Below are 16,422 nucleotides of genomic sequence, written 5' to 3' on the forward strand. Positions count from 1 at the left end.
AATCATATAGTCTGGCTATGCTCCATCTTCACCACACAAAATATTTAAATCATGCTCAACCCCGATGACAAGCCAAACAATTGTTTCATACTTTTGGTGTTCTCAAACTTTTTCAATCTTCACGCAATATGTGAGCGCGAGCCATGGATATAGCACTATGGTGGAATAGAATGGTGGTTGTGGAGGAGACAAAAAAGAGAAGATAGTCTCACATCAACTAGGCATATCAACGGGCTATGGAGATGCCCATCAATAGATATCAATGTGAGTGAGTAGGGATTGCCATGCAACGGATGCACTAGAGCTATAAATGTATGAAAGCTCACAAAAGAAACTAGTGGGTGTGCATCCAACTCGCTTGCTCACGAAGACCTAGGGCATTTTGAGGAATCCCATCATTGGAATATACAAGCCAAGTTCTATAATGAAAGATTCCCACTAGTATATGAAAGTGACAACATAGGAGAGTCTCTATCATGAAGATCATGGTGCTACTTTGAAGCACAAGTGTGGTAAAAGGATAGTAGCATTGTCCCTTCTCTCTTTTTCTCTCATTTTTTTATTTGGGCCTTTCTCTTTTTTATGGCCTCTTTTATTTTATTTTATTTTTTTTCGTCCGGAGTCTCATCCCGACTTGTGGGGGAATCATAGTCTCCATCATCCTTTCCTCACTGGGACAATGCTCTAATAATGATGATCATCACACTTTTATTTTCTTACAACTCAAGAATTACAACTCGATACTTAGAACAAGATAGGACTCTATATGAATGCCTCCGGCGGTGTACCGGGATGTGCAATGACTCATGAGTGACATGTATGGAAGAATTATGAACGGTGGCTTTGCCACAAATACAATGTCAACTACATGATCATGTATAGCAATATGACAATGATGGAGCATGTCATAATAACAGAATGGTGGAAAGTTGCATGGCAATATATCTCGGAATGGCTATGGAAACGCCATAATAGGTAGGTATGGTGGCTGTTTTGTGGAAGGTATATGGTGGGTTTAAGGTACCGGTGAAATTTGCATGGTACTAGAGAGGCTAGCAATGGTGGAAGGGTGAGAGTGTGTATAATCCATGGACTCAACATTAGTCATAAAGAATTCACATACTTATTGCAAAAATCTATTAGTTATCGAAACAAAGTACTACGTGCATGCTCCTAGGGGGATAGATTGGTAGGAAAAGACCATCGCTCGTCCCCGACCGCCACCCATAAGGAGGACAATCAATAAACAAATCATGCTCCGACTTCGTCACATAACGGTTCACCATACGTGCATGCTACGGGAATCACAAACTTCAACACAAGTATTTCTCAAATTCACAACTACTCAACTAGCATGACTCTAATATCACCATCTTCATATCTCAAAACAATCATAAGGAATCAAACTTCTCATAATATTCAATGCACTTTATATGAAAGTTTTTATTATATCCCTCTTGGATGCCCATCATATTAGGACTAAATTCATAACCAAAGCAAATTACCATGCTGTTTAGAGACTCTCAAAATGATATAAGTGAAGCATGAGAGTTCATCTATTTCTTCAAAATAAAACCACCACCGTGCTCTAAAAAGATATAAGTGAAGCACTAGAGCAAATGGCAAACTACTCCAAAAGATATAAGTGAAGATCAATGAGTAGTCGAATAATTATGAAATTATATGAAGACTCTCTAACATTTAAGAATTTCAGATCTTGGTATTTTATTCAAGCAGCAAGCAAAACTAAATAAAATAAAATGACGCTCCAAGCAAAACACATATCATGTGGTAAATAAAAATATAGCTCCAAGTAAAGTTACCGATGAATGAAGACGAAAGAGGGGATGCCATCCAGGGCATCCCCAAGCTTAGGCTTTTGGTTGTCCTTGAATATTACCTTGGGGTTCCTTGGGAATCCCCAAGCTTAGGCTCTTGCCACTCCTTATTCCGTAGTCCATCGAATCTTCACCCAAAACTTGAAAACTTCACAACACAAAACTTAAATAGAAAATCTCATGAGCTCCATTAGTGAAAGAAAACAAAACACCACTTCAAGTTACTGTAATGAACTCATTCTTGATTTATATTGGTGTTCAACCTACTGTATTCCAACTTCTCTATGGTTTATAAACTCTTCTACTAGCCATAGATTCATCAAAATAAGTAAACAACACATGAAAAACAGAATCTGTCAAAAACAGAACAGTTTGTAGTAATCTGTAACTAACGCAAACTTTTGGAACCCCAAAAATTCTAAAATAAATTTCTGGACGTGAGGAATTTATCTATTAATCATCTGCAAGAAGAATTAACTAAATAGCACTCTCCAAATAAAAATGGCACCAATTCTCGTGAGCGCTAAAGTTTCTGTTTTTTACAGCAAGATCAACAAGACTCGACAGGCTTGTGTGGAGTTGAATGACAACACGCAGAGGTCTTTTGGCGAAACTGGGGGCTCTTTGTCTAAAGGAAGGGAAAAGTCAACAGGCCAATCCCAGTTTCAGAATTGGAAGAAGCAGTAGGAGGTTCACCATCAGAAAGGCATGGGACAACAAACTCTCTTAAAGCTTTCTTCGAATAAGTCTTTCGCTTGACTTGGCTCAACGGCTTTAGTTCAGTAAATGCTTTCGTATGAAGCTTGAGTCAAGTCTAGTCTCATGCAGTGAAGATCGTCAAGCAATCATTGCTTGTCTCTCCGAAACCTATTGATAAGGAACGCGTTCAAGTGTATGGAATAATCAAACCGTTCACGTATTTGTTAACATAGCGTTGGACGATTGATTCCTCTCTTTCTCCATGGCCTGCTTCCCATAACTGGCCTTACTAAAACTTACGAAATGCTAATTTGACCTAAATTTCCGGTTAACTGCTGACTTTCTTTGCTAGCTCACCCGAAACTCTGTCTTCAGGAGGAAAGCTTGCTTGAGTACCTTACTTGAAAACAAACCGCTTGAGCTGTAACCGAAACAGAAAGGTTTGATGAGCCGCTGCTTGCTCTCTAACTGCTCTTACCGCTTCTTCTTCTTGCCCTCTGCTCACTGCTGCCAATGCTGTGACTGCCGCCCCTATCTCTAAAGCTGCGGATTACAGCTCCTGATTCAAGCAGTTTTTTTTTTCTGAAGTATGAGTCTTGTTTGTGACATTCAATTCCAGAATGAACATTCAAAGGAAAAGTAGTATGGGACGCTGCTTGCTATTACTGACTGCGGTTGCCGACCGAAGAATTGAAGATCTTCAATCTATGTTTGAGTGCTCTTGCGAAAGAAAATAATTTCGAATGAAAAAATGACTTCAAAAATAGGATAGGATCGCGGATTCCATATATTTTTATAGAAAGAAAGATATTGTACTCCGCATCTTTACACCGAATCCTTAAAAGCCATTTAATGCCTTCTTGCCTGCCTTCAGTTCATGCCTTCAGGCTGGCCTGCTCTTGCCTATGAATGAGATGCCTACTTCCCATTAAGTCAAAATACCTCATAGACATACATATTTTTAAGAATACTTAGTTAGTTAAAGAGAAAGATGGCTTTTGACAATTTTTTTAGTCCCCTCGTTCCCGAGCAAGAAAACGGATGCGCTAACGCGCAACGGCTTTCACGCTAGTTGCTCAATCCGTTGCTTGTTCGGAAGAATCCGCAAATGAATATTCTTTATTTCCTCTCGGACAGGCCCTCTTTTTTCATTCGAATGTACATCTTTTTCGGTAATGATCATCTACAACTGAAAGACTGACGTCTTCCTCTACTCGATCCTTAGTTATACAATCTCCCTCCACCTCAATTTTTATGATCCTCATAGCCTTTTTATTCGCGTCCTCCCCCTAGATCTATTCCTGTCGCGTCCACGTCCTCTGCCTCCATTAACTAGAGCTGCACCATCTTGTTCATTATTGAGAATAGGCCTCTTCTCACACCATACCAGTTCTTTTTGCAGTTGAATCTTCCCGTTCTGGCTTATTGAGTGTATAGATTCTTTTTGAAATGCAATCTATTCCCACGTCACTCTTCTCATAACATATCCTGTTCTCCTCACTTTGATTCTGGATTCACCGGTTGATTTAAGACGGGGTTCTATGCTTTCTAGCCCCATTTGACAAAAGTGAGCTTCCTCTATCTCTTTTGTAGGAATCAGATAGCAATGCTCATTCGCAAGGTTGTCAGAATCGCGATTCTGTTATACGATTCTACGACTTTACGATCCAAACTAACCCCTATGATTCTACGATTTTAGTTCTTAGAATCTATGTTTCTACGATCCTGATAGTGGAGATTCTACGATTTGCGATCCTACCATTAAAGCTCTGATCCGATTCAAAATCGCGATTCTGACAACCTTGCTCATTCGTGAATAGCATTTCATGCTTCCGCTACTTCGTCGGAGAGATCCATGGAAACTCAAAAAAGAAAAGCGGACGACATTGTTCATACGATAGCCGGAAAAGTAAGTTCTCCCGCCGGCTATTCAAAAAAGAAAGACTTACTTATTCATAAACTTCCTTTTATCGACCATAATAGCTCTTATACGCTTGTACAGAGGAGTATAAAACAATGTATATATATAGGTGTTTAGTATCCTACAAAAACATTAACATCCAAAGCACCGTAAGCTTGCTTTCTCTCCCGCTGACAGACAAAGAAAAGGTTTTTTTAGACTTTTCTATGGTAGGCCTACGCTAGTGGAATATCTTTTTTGTTTGTATTCTAGCTTAGCTCTCTCTATTCTTTGCTTAAGCTATCGTGTCGTGTAGATGGATGGCATCTCCCTATTCCCACATCCCCGGATATGATTAATGCATGGAAGCTAAGGAATTGGGTCATTCCTTAGCCCAAGATGCAAGCATTTGGACTCCATCCGAATATGGCAGTTGAACTCTTATAATAGGCTTGGCTCAGGAAAATGGGCTTATCTTGGGCAAAAAAACGCAAATAAAGAAGAGCTTCTTGTTTCCAAGCGGAACTCGAATGGGCTGCTAGCAGATTTGTTGGGGATGGCAAGTTAACACCATGGGTAGGCTTGCCTTTCACTCGCTCTGGCACATTTTGGCGGAACGTCAACGTTATATATAGTGGAATTCTAGAGGTAAGTTAATGTTTTCAAAAATCCAAATGGAAAAGGATTTGCAAAAATATGCAGATTAGAAGCTAGTATCTCCAGTTTTATGAGAGAAAGAAGAGGAAGAATCGGCAAACATCCTAAAAAATGGTACTTTTGTCTCAATCCGATCAAAAACAAACATATTCTATTGTGTGTTGACCACCGGGAAACGAATGGATTAAGATGAAGACGGACGGTTCAATTAGCGAGCATGGGAAGGCTTGTGGAGGTTTAGCAATAAAAAGGGGATATATGCGTTCTCTCAAGCAGTTAAGAACAAGACCATACTCGACGTCGAGCTCTTTTGCATCTGAACATGTATTCAAATAGCAGCTGAAAAGGAGTGTTAGAGGATTTGGATTGATTCGGATTCCCTAACGTAAGACATGGTCTACTCTCAAGATCCCAAAGTCCGCAGCTAAGGAAAGCCCCTTCTTCATAAGATCAAGAAAGTACGAGCGTCTTTCGAAGATTGGAAAATCTCCCATACTTGGAGAGAAGCAAACCAACCGGTCGATTTGCAATTGACTATGCTTAGTAGTTGACATCTTTGGTCTTCACATTTTCCCTTCCATTTTGTAAAGTTAGTAGAAGAGGATACATCCAGTAAATTGACGAATGTCAATCTTCATTTTTGTAGATTAATACACTGGTAGGGGTCGATCAGGCAAATCCCAAAGCTGACCCCCGAACAGCTGCCAGACTGCTCTACTGATCTTCTCTCTCTTCAGAAAAACGGAACCTTCTCAAAGACTCCCTTTGCACTGAGAACACAATTCAGAACCCTCCTTCTCACAAGAAGGCAAACCTTGTACGTTGATCGAATCTTCTTTCGCATCCAGAAGAGAGGCTGTGGGCTATCCGAGAGAGTGGTTCAGGTGACTACCGGAGTCATTGATTAAGCAGGTCAGATGGGCTTAGTAGGGCTCGAACCTACAATATCACCGTTATGAGCGGTACGTTTCAACCAATTAAACTATAAGCCCAATCGGATCTCTACATGCCGGGAAGAGCGGACAGAAAGAGGAGACCTTTGCTCTATCTCCTTCTTCCTCTTCCCGGGGCCCCGGAGGGGTTCTTTGGCAAGCCCTATTAAAGAAGCTAAGTGACTTTCGTCACTCAAGTAGTGAGTTTGAGAGTGACCGTTAGGGCGACCACTTGTACTTCTAGGCCTTGGCGACCTATATGTTACGCAACACAGCTTCACTCGATTCAGTAAATCAATAGTTCAAACCAGCCCACTAATAGCTTAGATAGTGGCCCTTCCACTTTGGTATAGTTGACCCTACCTATTGACTCAAGGTTCATAGGAAGGGGGAACCCAGACGTAGTGGGATGTAGGCTTCAGTTGTTTTGGTACTTTTTCACTACGTCTTATTATTTGTTTTGTAACCGGCTTTTCACCGGCAGGTCAGTAGGCCTTTTAGAAGGCGAACAAACGAAAGTTCTCCGCGGGCGCTAGCGCTATCTTGTTCGCTTTTGTCAACTGAAGTCGCGCGTAGCGCCAACTAACTGATAGCTGATAGAGCGCGGAGCCCCTTCTCTAAGCGAGCAGAGCCATTTCTTTCTACTGTCGTCAAAAGAAAAAGAAAAGTACTAAAGGCGAAGGGCATTCTGTTGTACAGCTACTTTGGTATAGTTACAAAGGTAACCGGTAGGTGACTGTTGAATCGACAGTAGTTACGAAAGGGGGAAATAGCTCAGTTGGTTAGAGTGCTGGTCTGTCACGCCAGAAGTCGCGGGTTCGAACCCCGTTTTCCCCGCCCGATCTTCCTCTTCCTGCCCGACTCATTTTGAAAACACTGGAAGCTGCTGATCCCAGCGTAGCATTCAAGACAATTGTTCCTTCTTCGGTCTCCCTCCACCCCCTTCGTTTGTTGTGGGTCTCACCGCAGGCACTTACTTAATGAATGAGTGAAGATCTTCCTTCCCCCCTTGTGTCTTACCAAGGACTGAGTTCCCACTTGTGGCGAAAAAAAAAGTATACCATCCCACCCGGCCCGGGGGGTTAAGGTTCCTCTCGGAGACTGCCAGTCTACAAGAAGCTGGCAGAGCTTTAGCCATTGGACCACATCCATCCATCCTCCTACCTAAAGACGCCTTTTCTTGTTCGTTCTTCGAATTACGCTAGTGGAGACTAATTCCTTCCGGCTAATGAAGATACTACCCCAGTCTTCCCATTCATTCCCAGTGGATCCTTCTTATCCCTTTTCATTGAACGAACCAAGTTCACCTATACGAGAGTGAGGAATAGAAATCCTACAATCAACTTCCCACTTTTGATGTCCCGTTTGACGATTCTGCTGCGTCTTTAGAAAAAAAAAAAGGAGAAGGACAGGGGTCGCTAGTCAGAAAAGCTATAACTATCAATTCGAATTCTGAATGAATCAAATCTCCCCAAGTAGGATTCGAACCTACGACCAGTCAGTTAACAGCCGACCGCTCTACCACTGAGCTACTGAGGAAGAACGGACTTAAGGAAGCTGACTCTCGTTCTTTGGCCCAACCAACCGCAGACCGAAAATCCTAAAAGTGCGTCACTTTTTCTCTTTCACATACACCGGGAGAAAGGGTGACGATAGCAATCCCCTTTGCCTCCCCGGCCGGGGCAGGACAAGGGGGGCGGCGGTCAACCATCAACTCTCGATATGCATATTGATCAATCGATCTCCGCGTCCTGCCAGTTCGCTAAGTAGACTCACTCTACCGAGGGGCAACTAAGGTTGGTTCCTGCCAATTCCCATGCTGATCAGCCTTGGAATTGGCAAGTATGAGAGAGGACTCTCTCTGTCTCTCCGAGTTTCAACTACTAAGTGAAGTTAAGTAGCACTTCAGCTATTCTAAATGTGAATAGATTCCGATCAAGCAAGCAGGAGAAGGTGGTCCTTTCATCTCTCTGTCTTCTCCATGCTCTATAAAGGATCATGAGCAGGTTTAATGCTCGAAAAAACGAGATCTGCCTAATCATTTCGGTAGATGAAGTAGTGGGAGGTCACGAAGGAAGTAAGGGGGCATGTTAGTTGATAATTTCGAACATTGTAGCATCCTTTTGACGGTTGGGCTTTGAGTTGAGAACTTTTAAGAACTCTTAATATGAAAATACACATTCTAAAATGACGCATCGAGCGAGACCATTCTGTTTCATTGTGAATGAAAGACGTTTTCGACCAACAACATCTACTCATATCCAGCTTCGTGTCATTTTTGAACACTGCGATCAGCAAGCAGCAAGCGGGGGAGAGTCAAGTCAAGTACAACACAGGACTGACGGGGTGGGGCGCGCCAAAGCAACCCGGGACCCCGGAGGGGTCACTACAAAAGCGCTGGCGCCTTCTTTTGAAGGTGAAAAACTACGCTAGCTAAGAAAAAGAAAAGGGCTGCGCTAATGGCAAGGAGCAAGAAAAGGGCAGCTAGCTCGAAATCCGATAAATCGAATACCTCCTGGCTTCAGTTATGAGAGAGAACTCCAAGGCAGGATAAAGACTGAGTTGGATTCAGCCGCGTGGGGAATGAAACAACATTCATGGAATGAGTTGAGGCAAAACCTCCAGCTCTTTTTGAGAGTCAGGGGCTTTAAAAGCGCTTTAAAAAGGGCTGTCTGCATTACTGGATTCACTATATCAAATTGTAGTAAAAACAAGGGGCCACGTAGACTATTCTGAGGTGGTATGCTAAATCCATGATCAACTGATGTAGCTAGTGTGACTAAAGCAGCAGCTATTGGCTTAACTGGTTCTAAACTCTCCCACCCGATAAAGGAATTGAAAGACTACCCCGGGCCACGTAGACTATTCCCTTCCGCGGACATTCTTTTCTAGAAGGAAAGTAGCAAAGCCGAACGCAAATACACATGCAAATTGCGTCGACTACCTCATCACTGTCCAAAATGGGGGATACCGCTATTCATACATGGATGGACGAGGGACTCCGCTGACAACATCAGTAGATGACTTTTCTCGCGGAATGCTATTAACGTTGGAAAAAAACACAGCTCTCAAACTCACCCTCCGGGTGATAGGTAGAAGCATTAGTACCTAACGGAGCGGTATCTAACCAAAAAGGGAGGTGATGTTCTTTTTAGAAACAGGATGGAGCATGGCTTCCTTTCTTCTTAGATACATTTCATTCATTCCATTTCTCTATAGTTTACACCAGAACATCTTGCTAATCCTGACAGATCTCGAAAAGGGTGGGGGCACTAGAACCAAATCTACATACACATCGAAACTTCCTATCTCAGCCAAGCTAGCACCTTCATCCCACCAATGCATTGTACGACTCTCCACCCCCTTTTCCTCCCTCATGAAATCCGAATTTCCCGCAATGAAATTCGATTTCGTTCATGTCGGCGGTTGGCAAAACGGCCCTGAGATCCGGGACTGGTAAAACATGGGTGCCCAATTTGCTTTTCCGTGCTCCGCCTTAGTGCCCTTATGAAGGCGGCGGGGAGTCCTTAGCCTTTGAACCAAACTCTAGGGAACGCTCAATTGCCTGACGTCTCAACTGCAATGGTGAACTCAGTGACATACACTGAAATGGATTGCATCTATTGTTCCAAACAAGGCTGATATTAGCATAAAAGCCCTTCCATGCAATTTCTTGCTTCGCTCTACAGACGAAAGTGCCGGATAGTCAATGGTAACCAGAAGATCTATGGTTTTCGAGAGAAGGTAATTGGAAAAACGATTCATTCCTTTGCTTTCTTTCAGATATCTATTCAATAAGATGATCTGACCTTACCTGAAAACTAGATTCATGAAGAAGCCCAAAAAGTGCCGGGCTTAGTGCAGCCCAGTTCCTAGCCAGTGTGGGGTTCTGCCATGGATATTCGGTCCACTCCAGAATTCCATTCATTTTTCAAACGTAACTCGATTGACTCAATTCACAAACGGCAAGGAAGTCAAAAGTGACGCTTACAGGTCGTACGACAATTGCTTCTCTTCCGGGACTACATACATCTTTTCTTTAACAACTACCATACAAGCTATTCGCTTAATACATGCTAGTAGGTAGGCTGGTGGTGGAGTATTTATTTGCGTATTTTTTTGGTCTGTCTGTATTTCGGTTTTGGGATGGTGCGAATCCATCTATCCACCATTCTTTTATCTTTCAGTAGTGTCAACCTCAGTTCTGGTTCTTTATCTTGGAATACTCTCCGTTGTCCTGGAAGCAATGCTTGAAAGAAAGCGTAAGGAAGCGTCAAATCAGTATGATGTATTGGCAAAGCCAGTAAGAAGGGAATCGAAAGTAGATAGGGACTCCCACTGTAGATGTGGTTTTATACCTTGATGAATTGGTACCTTATAGCAATAGCAAATTTACTTTTCTTTCAAAAGGATATATCAACCTGTAGTGAAACCCGGCCACCGAGCTTGCTTTTACCGCTCTTACAGCTCTCTCTCTTCTTTTTTATGGGTAGTTTGGCCAGAAAGAGAAAGAGGAATGTACCCATTTCTATTTATCCATTCTCATAGAAAGTACCAAAAATGTTTTTGAATGTATGGAGCAGGCGTATGAGTTGATATCTTCAAGAGTCAAATCCTTTTCTTGCCCACCCAGCCATAAAAGAAAAAAATCGTTACGAGCGGTCTTAAACCCTCACCTCAATCTCAAAAATGGAATTGAAAAGCTCCAATTTAAATAATGGTACCGGGGAAATACCCAGGGAAGAATCATTCTTTGAATCATCCAGATCTATTAGCGAATTCAATAAAAAACGAACTGATCCTTGGAATACACCATCATCTTTCGAAGTGTGCAGTCAATATTATGTTATATTCAAAGAAACAAGTCAAAGAGTAAAGGCTTCGCCCTTCAATACCACAATTCCAATCGAAATTCCTACGAGATTGACGTTCGAAGAAAAAGACATGGTTTGATAGAAACTTTAAGTGGGTATCAAATAAACTGGAATGAATGGTATCAATTTCTTCTTTTCTATACTGAATCTGCTTCGGTATCTCTTTCTTCCTTCCCTTCTGTAAACCAAGCAGTGACTAGCCTCTGGCACTCACTTTCCAAAGCACCAATTGACTTGCTTTCAGAACAACCCTGATCAGTTATACCTGAAATACCACCCGTACGTAGTACGCCATTCCCAATGCGAAGCGCCTTTATTTTCGTATTGAACTCCGCTAGGAAGAAAAAGTTAGACCGTAGCCTTGTCGAACAACCTCGTTTCTCGCTTTTGTCGATTGACTCGTGGGACTCTATTGAATTCCAGCATGGGTGTGGTAGATTACTGACGTGAAGCCGAACCTCTATGAGTGCTCTACATGGGCGGATCAAAGCTCCAAATCATAATGTCGCGGCATACATAATCATAAAATAGGATTCATGAGAGCGTTTTCTTTAGCTGCTCCTTAAGAAAGCTATCGACTTAACCGCTTGTGTTAAACATATAGATTGTCTTATTCTCTTTTTTTCTCAAATGACCTATTTCACATAACCGATGTTGATTACAGATTTTGCCTTGCGTCACATTATCGTGGTGATCAATTCCTTTCGTGGATCGATTGAAATAACCGATTTTGGTGTATTAATTCAAGATAGGTAATTTTCCTCAAGGCCATAAAGATCGGTCATCTAGCGTGGACTTCTGACTCTAAGTGGAAAGTCTTTCTCATCTACCTCTTCCATCCAAAACCGTTTTTCCGCATTTTTTCTGCCAAGTTACTTAAATCTATATCGGAGCTATAGGATCGGTAGACCCGTAAGCGAAGATGGTTCGCTCCCACATAAAGAGACGGATATTCGATGTGTTTAGCATAGTGACACTTTTTTTGGTGCCGAAACAACCCCAATCCCTTTGGTCATTTCTCTTTTCGTGCCGGCCTGTATTCAGAGTTTCTTGGATTTGCGGTGCCTGAATGCCTTTCTCCTTCTTTTTGGTCACGTCGGATGCCCGCCTTTGGCGCTTAGAAGTGGATTCTCCTTCAAAGAGGGATTTTCCCCTAAGAAAGGGACATGGTTGTACTGGATTTCTAGTCCTATAGTGGAAGAGCAGATAGGATCACACCTACACGTAAGTTCGTTCGTTGGGTTAGTGGCCACCCGCACTCCAACCTATCTATATGGCAACAAAGCGAATGACAAGGCCAAAGTAGCTGACTCTTATCGCTAACTTGACTCGGTCTAAGGGCGAGCTTGAATACAACTCACAGAATGACTCCTCCAGGGGCCTTCAGGCACTCAAACAGATAGTGAGACAGACACCATCTATAGAACTTGAATGACAATACACCCATATATTCTAGCTAACAATCAGAAACTGTATCCAAATGGAGGGGACACTCTTCCTTCAGAAAGATGCCTTCAAAAGAAAAGCTCTTCCCCTCAACGACACAGCACATTTTCTCAAATGTTCCACGTTTCTCACCATATCCTCATAGGGCTGAAGCACAAGAAAGAGGATTACTTGGTTACCTTGCTTCCCTCTCCTAGGACAGTAGAAGGATCTGTGGCCGAAGGTGCCACAAACGAAGCGGGTCGCCTCTTTTCTGCAGATCTCCGCAAGATGACCCTTCTCCCCGCAATGATAGCACATAACGTTTTTCCCATGCTTGCGCGGTGAGGAGGACGAGGCCTTGAGAAGCTTTTCCACCATTTTTCCCCTTTGGCATTTGGATCCATGTTTTCTGTAACGATCTCCGTGATAGTAAAGGTTTTTTTGGTAGCCTTTGCTTTTGACGGTGATGAAAGAAAGAGAACCCCTCCTATCTTTTGATCATGGTCAAAATCCTATCCAAGTCCCCTTTTTCAGATCTTTCTCCTGGTTTTGATCATCACCGTTCACCTACTTGTTACGGAGATCCCGACCAATGCACAATCCAGATTTTTTAGCTTTTTTTCTCCCATCCCATCTTGGACGGGCCCAGAAGCTTTTCTCATGTTTGAATGGAGGTCTTCCGCAAATGAATTTCCATATAGGAATTCTATAATGTGCCTACATATATTGATTGAAAGCTTGTTTCAATTGAACGAGGATGTGAACGAGAAGGCAACAAAAGGGAGCTTGGAGCAAGAGGAGTCATTTAGTAGTTCACGAAAAAAGGCATAGTAGAGAAAGTCTGAGGAGCAGCAAAATTTGGTCACGTAGATCTTCTATTTCGCCGGAATTCGTTGATTGCTCCGTACTCATTTACAATGGAAAAACTCTTGTTCGTTGTAAGATCACTGAAGGAAAGGTTGGTCATAAATTTGGAGAGTTTGCTTTTACACGGAGACGAAGACCCCGTCGAACAAATAGAGGAAAGGGGAAAAGTAAAGTCTAAGCGACATATGGATCAATAAGGAAATCCAATTTCGGTAATCCGAATCCCATATAGGTCTTTTCTTCATACTCGACCAGCCCTAGGTTGGGGATAATGAATTTTTCGAATCTTCTTGGGAGATGCTTCGCTCCGAGTCTGACTGGGACGGAATGGGGGACCCAGGCCCTTCAATGCCTCCCTCTGGATCCACTAACACGGAAGAGCTATTCAAAGCTTTTTTGGCTGACTGTGAGGATGCCTCTGCATCCCGGGAGCAGACCGCTCCCCCGGAAGCTGTGGTCAGTCAAGAGTGGCATCCGAATCCCGCTCCAATGCCTAGAGTGGCAGCGGAAGCTGAACAGAACCCTCCTTCTTTTGATTGGGAGGGACGACCTAAATCCTGTGGTCAGTTCGGACAGGGGCATTACAAACGAGCTATGCTCTATGATTTCGCTTTGTTTACACGGGTGAGTGACCTACACCTTCCAATCTATGGTTTCACCCGTGAGGTAGAACTTTCTCTAAAGCTTCTCCGCTTCGTAATACACTTGCGCCTTCCTTTATAACCATGCACTCCCACTACTTCTTTAGGACATGGCTGACTTGCTTATCACAAGTCGTCTCCCGAAAAGGCAAATATCGAGACTGAGATGCTGCTTGGAGTCTTCATTCTCTAGGGCAGAGCTCACTACCACTCATTATCGGAGGGAGACGTAATAATACTGAGCTATTCTTCGATTTCCTTGCTTGCGAGATCAAAAACAGGGTATCGAACAAAGAAATCTACTCACGGTACCTCTTACCTCAAAACTTCTATTGGATCTGGGATCAGAAGAATTCCAATTTGAATGTGCTCATATCCAACTACCCGAAGGGACGATATCAGGAAAAGCAAAAGGTGCATGGGCGGTTTCAAGTTGTTTTGGTTGCGCAGCTTTCGATCACTGTGTCAGCCGAGCTCTAACGCTTCTATAAAGTGAGAAATCATGGTACCTTCACGTCTACCTTTCCCAAGGGCTAGTTCAATTCCAGAGAAATGCAAGCAATCGTACGGGACTCCCGCCGCCTGCTAGGCTCACTATACCAAGTTAAGTTCCTCCAAAGTATTTTCATCATCGGTATCAGCAGAGTCACAAGATAAGGGATAAAGATAGTAGCCCATAGCTCCTTTATCAATTTCCTTCTGAAACTTATCAGGGTCTAACAATGTTGGAGAAGTAGTATTGCTGCTGTCAGAAAGAATAATGGTTTCTTGCCCATTGTGACAAATACTCATTGTTCTGGCCTTCCAATCTAAATTGATTGGACTGTGACGATATAGCCAATCATAACCCAGTATAACATCATTGCTTTCCAATTTCAGTAGCTTGAAGGTGTCTTGAAATGTGTGCCCTTTAATAAGTAGTATCTGCAGTGTAAGCTCCAGTAGTTAATTGACCTCCTCCAGCCACTTTGACAGTAAACAAATGTTTCTGACTCTCATATCAGTGAAACCCACACCACCATAATCTTTAGGGGTGCATAGGTGTTCCCATCTGACCATGTGAAATTTCTTCTTCTTACTCCCAGTAGAAGTGATTTATTATTGTATCAACTTTTTTCTGTATTTTGATAGGCAAAGTGTAGCAACCCAGAAGGTACATAGGGACATTTGATAAACATGCATTGATCAATATATCTCTTCCTCCATAAGAGAAATGTTTGCATTGCCAAGAGTCCAACTTCTTTTCTACCTTTTAATGAAAAAAATCATTAGAAGAGATCTTGTCATTGCTGATTGGTAATCCCAGATATTATATTTTATTGGAAATTTGCCTATCTCACAGTTATATCAGGTACCCTCTGCTCCTCCTCTACACTCAACCCTACTGTGAAAATATCACTCTTCAAGTAATTGACTTTCATGCCAGACATTTCCTCTAAACAGTAGAGAAGGAATTAGAATCCAGTAATAGACTCCATGTCATTATGCAAAAAAAGCAAAGTATCAGAAGCATATTGCAAATGACTAATCCCCCCTGGTATCAGATGTGGTACCAAACCTCTAATCACACCTGCTTCCTTAGCTCTATCCAGAATTGCAGATAGTGCATCACCTACTAGGTGAAAAAGCAAAGGAGAAAGAGGATCTCCTTGCCTCAAACCTCTGAAAGTAGAGAAATATTCTCGCCAATCTCCATTCATATTCACACACACTTTGCCTCCTTCCACTCCTTGTCTAATCCAATCTATCCACCTGTCAGGGAAGTTTTTCCTATGCATTACCTCTGCCAAGAAAGGCCACTGAACTCTATCATAAGCTTTTTCAAAGTCCAACTGAAGCAAAATTCCTTCAGAGTGAGAGGTTTTCAACTCATGCAAAACTTCATGAAGAATTACACATCCATCCAAAATGTACCTCCCAGGAATAAATCCAGTCTGAAGAGAGCTGATTACTTGTCGAGCCAGAGGAGTAAATCTAAGTGTCAGAGCTTTGGTAATAGCTTTAAACATAACATTTAGAACACATATGGGTCTATACTATAGGATACTATTAGCATCCTTAATCTTTGGCAGTAGAGAAATGACACCGTAGTTTAGTCTGGACAAGTTCAACCTGCCATGATACAGCTCCTGAAGCATTTATATTAGTATATCTCTCAACTGGGGCCAAAAAGCTCTAAAAAGCTAACAGAGAAGCCATCTGGACCTGGAGCAGTATTTGGTTTCATGCTTTTCACCACCTTGTCTATCTCTTCACTCATGAAGTTAATACAAGTGAGGACTGATTTCTATCATTCATATAATTCAGAAGAGGAAGGCCGGTTGAGTGCCTTCCGCGTAAGACTATTGAGTTTCCAGCTGATTGCCCATATTTTCTAGGATAGGATTTGTCCACTTGATTGAATTCATGTCATTGAAGCAATGAACTTGCTAGCCAGCGTGCCAAAAAGGTTGCTGACTTTGGGTACACAGAGTAGTGGCGAGAAAAGGGCTTGCGCCTCAGCCGTTTCGCTTGATTCGGACCTTGTGGTTGTAGTCACAGGGTACAAAGATAACCCCACAACCATTTGTTGTATTCTTTAAGTCA

General features: G+C 42.4%; 2 non-coding genes across 2 annotated transcripts; one reads left to right on the forward strand and one right to left on the reverse strand.

The window, feature by feature from the left end:
- Nucleotides 1–6,789: 6,789 nt before the first annotated feature.
- TRNAD-GUC lies at nucleotides 6,790–6,863 on the forward strand. Its single transcript has one exon. It is a non-coding gene; the product is annotated as a tRNA-Asp (tRNA).
- A 630-nt stretch (nucleotides 6,864–7,493) lies between these two features.
- On the reverse strand, nucleotides 7,494–7,565 carry TRNAN-GUU. The gene has a single exon. It is a non-coding gene; the product is annotated as a tRNA-Asn (tRNA).
- Nucleotides 7,566–16,422: the final 8,857 nt, after the last annotated feature.

This window comes from Triticum urartu, chromosome 1 (genome assembly GCF_003073215.2).
Source record: "Triticum urartu cultivar G1812 chromosome 1, Tu2.1, whole genome shotgun sequence".
NCBI lineage: Eukaryota > Viridiplantae > Streptophyta > Magnoliopsida > Poales > Poaceae > Triticum > Triticum urartu.